Below are 7,162 nucleotides of genomic sequence, written 5' to 3'. Positions count from 1 at the left end.
CTTTCAATTCTTGGTGATCTGGTTTTTCTTCAAGTCTCACAATACCTTTGTCCTAACTCAAACTCATCTGAGGAGCTATACAAATCAAACTGTTTACAATTGCTTTTCTCTTTGTTTGCAGCCTTGAGAAAGTTACTGTTGAGTAACGATACACGTGTCTGCTGCCCAATCTGGATATATGTATGGAAGAACAAGCATTGTAAAAAAACTGTGCAGACTGTATCATAAAAATAATATGGAATGGACTATGTTTGATTGAACAGAAAAAGAAAAAAAATTAAAGATCAAGAAAATTCTTTTTTCAACAATAAATCACACTAATTACTCAGTTGCTTTGGATGTTCTCTTGGCAATCCCTTTTTCAAAAATAATGTATTACAACTGTGGCTAATGCATGATTACATAACAAAGGTCATGTTATTGATAACTAATTTCATGGTAGCACTTGCCTCCATGATTGACATATGTTTCGAGTGCCGAGGTATCATCATGTGTGATTAACTTTAGGTGTCTCAATCCCTTTGGGATTTCTGACATTTTTTGACATCTGTGGTAGTGAGATGTAATTGTTACCTCTATTGGCACCATTCAATTTGAAATAGAAACTATTGCTTAAGACTGGAATTGATTCATTTTGGAAATCACAATCCCACACAAAGAATTGGCAGTGTGACTGTCTATGCCTTCACTACTGTCTTGTCTTGGTTTGTGTGTACTAATAGGTTGTGCTACACAATGTCAGTTACAGGAGAGTTGCATGATGACCTTCTTAATAAATATAATTAAGCAGGCCACAATTTTGCAAACCAGTGGGAGCAGCAAGGCCGGTGGCATGCCCACTCTTAGCCTTGATACAGAAAGAGTTTTGGTAAGTCCCCTTTGAAATCCACAGAGTCCATTCCAAATTGCAAAGGGGTATAGAACATTGTGAAATGTCATTTTGCTCCTGAAAATCCTGTCATTTTGCAAATACCTCTGTAAACACTAAATACTTTCATACATCTGTCTCTTTGTTATTTGTCCAGGAACTATAATATGCATAATCTATAAAATAAATGTAATACTGCCTTTCTTATAATCATAAAATTAGTGTTTTAATCATGAAATAGTATAAATACTAATTGTGGACAATAGAAGCACATCAATCAAAACTATCAGAGCTCTCTATTCAAAGATGTTCATAGATGTGCCTGAAACACCAACAGGAATCAGACAAGACTTGAAACCTGGAGACAAAGTCCATTAAAGTTACTGATCAAAGATACAACACCTGTGAAAATGACTCCTATTGTAGAAAACCTCTGAGTAGATAATGTGAAAAGGTAAATGAGTGGAAAGGGCTAAATGTTTTCTATTTCGTCTTTAACATATTAGTTATTGGTTAGTGGTATGTATTTTTCCTAAAGTTAAACAAATTTAACAAAATATCCAGACCAATATAACTATACAACGCAACAAAAATCACACTGCAACATGGTAATCAACATTTGTATGACATGCACACTAACGATGCACAGGATACTCTGCGTCATTAGAATTATTATGAGCCACCAAATACCCAGAAAAACATAGGTGAGCAAACGCCTCTTTACCCAATTTCTTGGCAGTTGTTCTGAACTTCCAAATGTTCTTGAAGCACATCCAGAGATCTCTCTATCTCACAGAGAAATGTGCGTCACCTGTCAACAGATAAAGGGAGAATGGGCAGCTAGTAATCTCTCTAGTATAAATGTGTCAAGTCATGTGCTCATCCCTGGACACCTTAGAGAACAGTGATCCTTCAGTCAGATACCAGCTCCCTGGCAGATCTCCTTCAAAGTAGAAAGGCGGGGGCTGCACTCTATGTGCCCTCTTATGTCATCGCTTTACAACAGTGGCAATGGCTCTGTTACTGGGTCTACAGATAGCAGGCACAGGATTCTAATGCTAATTTTAATATTTCCTTTCAAAAAGTGATCTGTGGAAGGCGAGCTGGCCATGTAGCAACGTTCTGCAACTCTTAAAATTAAATTGCTCTGAAATACAGTGATCTCTCAAGGGCACTAGAGTATGAAATATGTTCTGTCAGCATGAATAGCTCTGCAAACAAGGTTTATATTAATATGACAATCACAGACATACATTAGTATTTTATTCAGAATATTTGTTTTCCTGTCCCCTAGCCTGTCACACATATACTCTAAAATAATTAGTGCTTTCGTGTTTTCATAAAACCTGGCCTGGCTTGTATGTTACATGTATGTATTATATGGAAAATCCCTTCCACACTTTACAAGACCACAGATAAGCGCCTTCTTCACAGAAAGAACATCTATTTAGTGTCTATCTATTAATCAAATATATATTCACCGGTTATAGTTTTCTGAGCTAACTGCTTATGATCTCACATATTACATCACTCGTGACGTGTTAAATGACATAATTCATTACTTCATTGCTGGCATCTCATGAAATCACTGATGACATCATCCAAACTGCTGTTCCTCAAATTACTCTATAGACACTAAATAATAAAAAAAACAAAGTAGATAGTCAAGGGTCATATACAGTATTTTCAAAGGTGGTTTCTTGCCTAATATGATATTGCTTTGGTGGCCAAAAATGACATAGCTAAGGTTGATGTCAAGCCCCATGACCATCCAATCTCCCTGAGCCTGTTGCATGTTCTGGCAACCCTAGGATTGCAGTACATCTCTTTGTGTTTCCTGTGTGGGAATGGTGAGATAAAAGATATTAAACACTCAAAAACTCATATGATTTGAGTGTGCACAAACTGTTAAGGTCATCCCTACCATGCAACACCCACTTCCATCTTAGAGGAGCAGATCTACTCTTGAATAATTTTCCACAATAATGTGGTAATATTGCCAGTGCTCAAACGGGGAAAAACCTTTACATCGCAATCATTACATGGCAACATCCCTTACAATGCATGTCACTACAATGCAGGTATTACAATGCATACCATTACAACGCATGACACTACATCGCATGTCACTACAACGCAGGCATTACAACACATACCATTTCAACACATACCATTTCAACGCATACCATTGGAGTTAGAATCGTAATTTTTAACCCCTACAGTATCCAACACTTACCCTACTGTTGCACCCCCTGGAGTTAGAATAATAATGTTTACCCCTATACTATCCAATACTTACCTTAAATGCAATGGAATGGTATGCATTGTAATGGTATGCATTGCAAAGGTAGTATGCAATGTAATGAATGTGTTGTAAAGGTTGTTTTTTAAAATGTGATGTAGTGTCATGCGATGTAATGGAATGCGTTGCAGTGGATGTTGCGATGTAAAAACTGCATTGTAAGTGCATGTGTTGTAAATGTATGCATTGTAATATCATACATTCGCGTAAACGTAGTTATGAGTTAGTGAAAATGAATGAAAAATATGAAAAATAATTTATTCTGTGCCCAGATACCTCAGAAAGAATTTTTACGGCGCTGAGGTACAAAGATCAGCTGCCCAGCTACAGTATAAACATTTGATTCACCAAATAGCTGGGTTTTTAATTGTTTTTGAACTTGCAGAGTTAGATCGGGCCCGCGTAGAAGAGGATAAAGCATTCGGTGTTCTTGGTTTGGATTTTATTGGTTTTCATGTGATAAACAATGCAGACATTACAGTTGTCATCTGTCTGGTACTCACAGTAGATAGAAAAAAGAATACTCATGAGGACACGTAATCAGCCAATATTCAATCCCTTCCCCCTCCCCCTCATGAGTCAGTACAATGCTATATAAATAGTATGTTGCAACACATTCAATGAAGTGCTCCAGCATGCTAGGTAGGGACACTCAAGGTACTCTACAATCAGACGTCATCCCCTAGCAGGTATCATAGGATTTCCAGCACAGTCCAGGGTGAATAACAAAGCGGATTGTGGAGATAATCAAGGTGACACCTCAGGAGTCACTGTGGGTGTATCGGGCTCAGGGTTACATAAGCGCTCCACCGTAGTTCCCCAGGCTCGAGCAATGTCAATCTTACCTACAACATGACAGGTTTCACTCAGAATCCTCCCCTCACAGCTCCACCATTTTATAATTTCTCTCCTTTACACTGCCAGTCGGGGACACTGCAGTCCCTTTCAATTTCTTGCAAGTGTTGTTTGTCTAGGAGTGGTGCGCTTCGAAATACAGTGTATCTAGACAAGCTCTGCGGTGCATGACTAGATGCAGTGTAAGTCTAGAGGTGGTGCATGCCTAGAGACAGTGTAAGTCTAGGGGTGCTGCATGTCCTGGGGTGGTGCATGACTTGACATTGAGCATGAATAGAAATAGTGTATGGTCAGTGGCAGTGAGTAAAGGCAGTTCAACAATAGATCTACACCTAGAATTAATTACTAATTGAGATCAATTTAAGATTACCTTTCAGTGTCCTTTAGAGACCTCAATGTCTCTAATCCTGACCTCACATAATTTCCTAAAGATCATTAAAGAAGACCCGTGGCTCTTGAAATGACAGGCTCATGGAAGACTCAACACAAGGATTCTCCTGCGTTGGATAAGTGATGCATCCTCACCTTTTATAGCCGACAGAATCATAGATGAACACTGCAACCGCTCCCTTGGTGGATTGATGCTGTTTATTGACTCCTTTGGGGTTACTTACTGCTGGGAAATGGAGCAAACAGACATTTACAGTGTTACGTATCAGCCAGCTGTAAGGGTTACTGCACCGTAGGTCACTTTGGATGGGTAAATCTTTAGGGTGTCAAATTCTAGTTGCTATACAAATCTAGTTATTTAACATTAATAGTAAACAGGAAAAAAATAATTATTTTAACCTTAATAAACCTTGAATAATTTTATTATGATTTGTCATAGGGAGAGCTATTCCCAACAGTGGCTGATCTCCACCAAGTGGTGGAACATAAAACAAGACTGCAAAGTCACTACAAATATTAACTTTATGGTCATATGTTATGTTTTTAATGACACCAACCACTGGTTCAGGCAGTTGAGGACATGTAAGTCTTCACTTTTAAGTAACGTTACACTTGCAAATGATGATTATACAAATGGATTAAAGTTTCTCAAAGGTATAAGAGTAAACTTACACATGTATAATAGATAAACATCAGGATATAAAAGGATGCTCAAATGTCAAAGGCAGAGGCACATTCAACATTCATTATTTTACTATCATTTTCTACACCATCCCCAGCAGTAAACTATTGGCAATTTAATATAATATTTAAAAATTAGCAGATATTTTCTTCTGTCACTCGCATTTGCTAGCAGTGGCAGGGGCTGGGGTCGCACCAGCTGCAGTGGACTCCAAGAATTATTTTAGGCCCTGGCACTACATTTTTACAAATCGAACACTACTTTAATCCTTTCTCAAATGATGTCCTGAATGTGCAACCAGTGTTGAAATAGAAATAGCAAAAATGAAATCCCACCTGCTAGAGATGAAATCAAATGGGAATGTCCGAGTATTATCAGCTTATAATCCTATGTAAGGTAATTTAGTTTCTGAAAGATATAGTCCTAATACCCACATATACATATACAAGCAGCAAAGTTATGAACTGCCCCTTCTCCATCCGCCCCACACCGAAAGCATTGACTCTCCTGCCTTATCTTCATTCTATGCAAATGATAGGAGGTGTAATACAAATCATTCAACATTTGAAAGGGTGGACCTTGACGCTAGACACATTCAAAACAGTCTGTGCAAGAATATTACTACTCTAAATTTCATTACATGTCACCACAGCCCCCAAGTACCCTTTCCTTTTATCAGCCTTAAGTTGAAATACTTCCATTCTCCATTCAATTTCAGATGCAAGAATAATGTTATAGATCAAACATATATTGTCCTTACAAGTCGGTTTCATAAGAAACTCAAGGAAGGTATGGAAGACTTTCTGGGTCGAACACTTGGGTTGGATGTGATGCTAACACCAACAGTAATTATGCTAGGGGTTAGGGGGATCGATGGTGAGGCACATCGTGAATTTTTGTTTATAGCAATGGCGGTTTATAGATTGACGATTGCCAGAGCTTGGTTAGATAAAGCACCCCCAGTATTGCAACAGTGAATTGCCCTGCTTTTGGGAATTTTTAATTTAGAAAAAGGCATTTATGCTAGGAAAGGTAGAAGGGCAAGGAGGTTGGGAAGGAAAATATGGGAACCAGTTCACCAATGGAAAGAGAGGACAATAGAAAGTCGTAGTTGATTTATCCCCCTAAGATATGTCTTGCTTCGGGATGCTGTGACAATTTGTTGTATAGGGTTTCCGTTTCTTTTTCTTTTTGTGTGTGTTTCTGTAAACTGTATTGTAGGTAATGTACTGTTTTTGTTCAACATTTGATTACTATATGTACTTAGGTAGCTTAGTTATGTATTAGTGCTCTGTGTGTTGCTATATGTGTACCTACGAAAACTCAATAAAAAAATTAAAAAAAAGAAACTCAAGGAAGTTCTTCTGCGCACAATTTAACTCTTCCACCTCCAAGCTCAATTGAATATTATGAAGTTGGAAATAACAAAATAGGCCCTGGCAGGGAAGAGACAGCTGCTGCTGAAGTGTCTTGTAAGAGAACAAAGTTATATCCTTATACAGTTTGTCCTAAAGTGCAAAGTTATACATTTGAACCACAACTGATTGAGCTGTGATGAAAATACAACAGCAAATTTGTATTATACCTCAAAAAAGTATATTGGTTATAAGGGGTGATACCGAAAAATAATTTTTAAACTCGTCCATTTTCAAAGATAGAACCAAATGGTCTTAAATCTTGTCCTCTTGAAATAAACCATTTCTATAATGCCTAAATAAAGTTCAATGGGTACAACTAAATAATCAGAAGAGATTGCACTCAGTGTCCAAAATTCCCTACCCAAGACCATAGTAAGACAGAAAACAAAGGCAGACAGATAATACACCCATTTTACTGGTAAAGACATTCCCCCGCAGTCACAGGTAATTGAAGATACTGTATGCTGCATCGTATTTTTTTGTACTTTCATATAAAGAGCTTTAATTTTATTTAAAAAACATACTTTAGGAAGGTATAGCGATATATGCCTAAATAGTGACAAATGGCGAGGCAGATTAATCATTTTTATAAGATTAGACCTCCCAAAAAGCAGCAAGTGCAGTCTGTTAAAGATCTCCACGGATTT

This window comes from Lissotriton vulgaris, unplaced genomic scaffold (genome assembly GCF_964263255.1).
Source record: "Lissotriton vulgaris unplaced genomic scaffold, aLisVul1.2 SCAFFOLD_4032, whole genome shotgun sequence".
NCBI classification, from domain to species: Eukaryota; Metazoa; Chordata; class Amphibia; order Caudata; family Salamandridae; genus Lissotriton; species Lissotriton vulgaris.
This window is presented reverse-complemented; position numbering follows the sequence as displayed.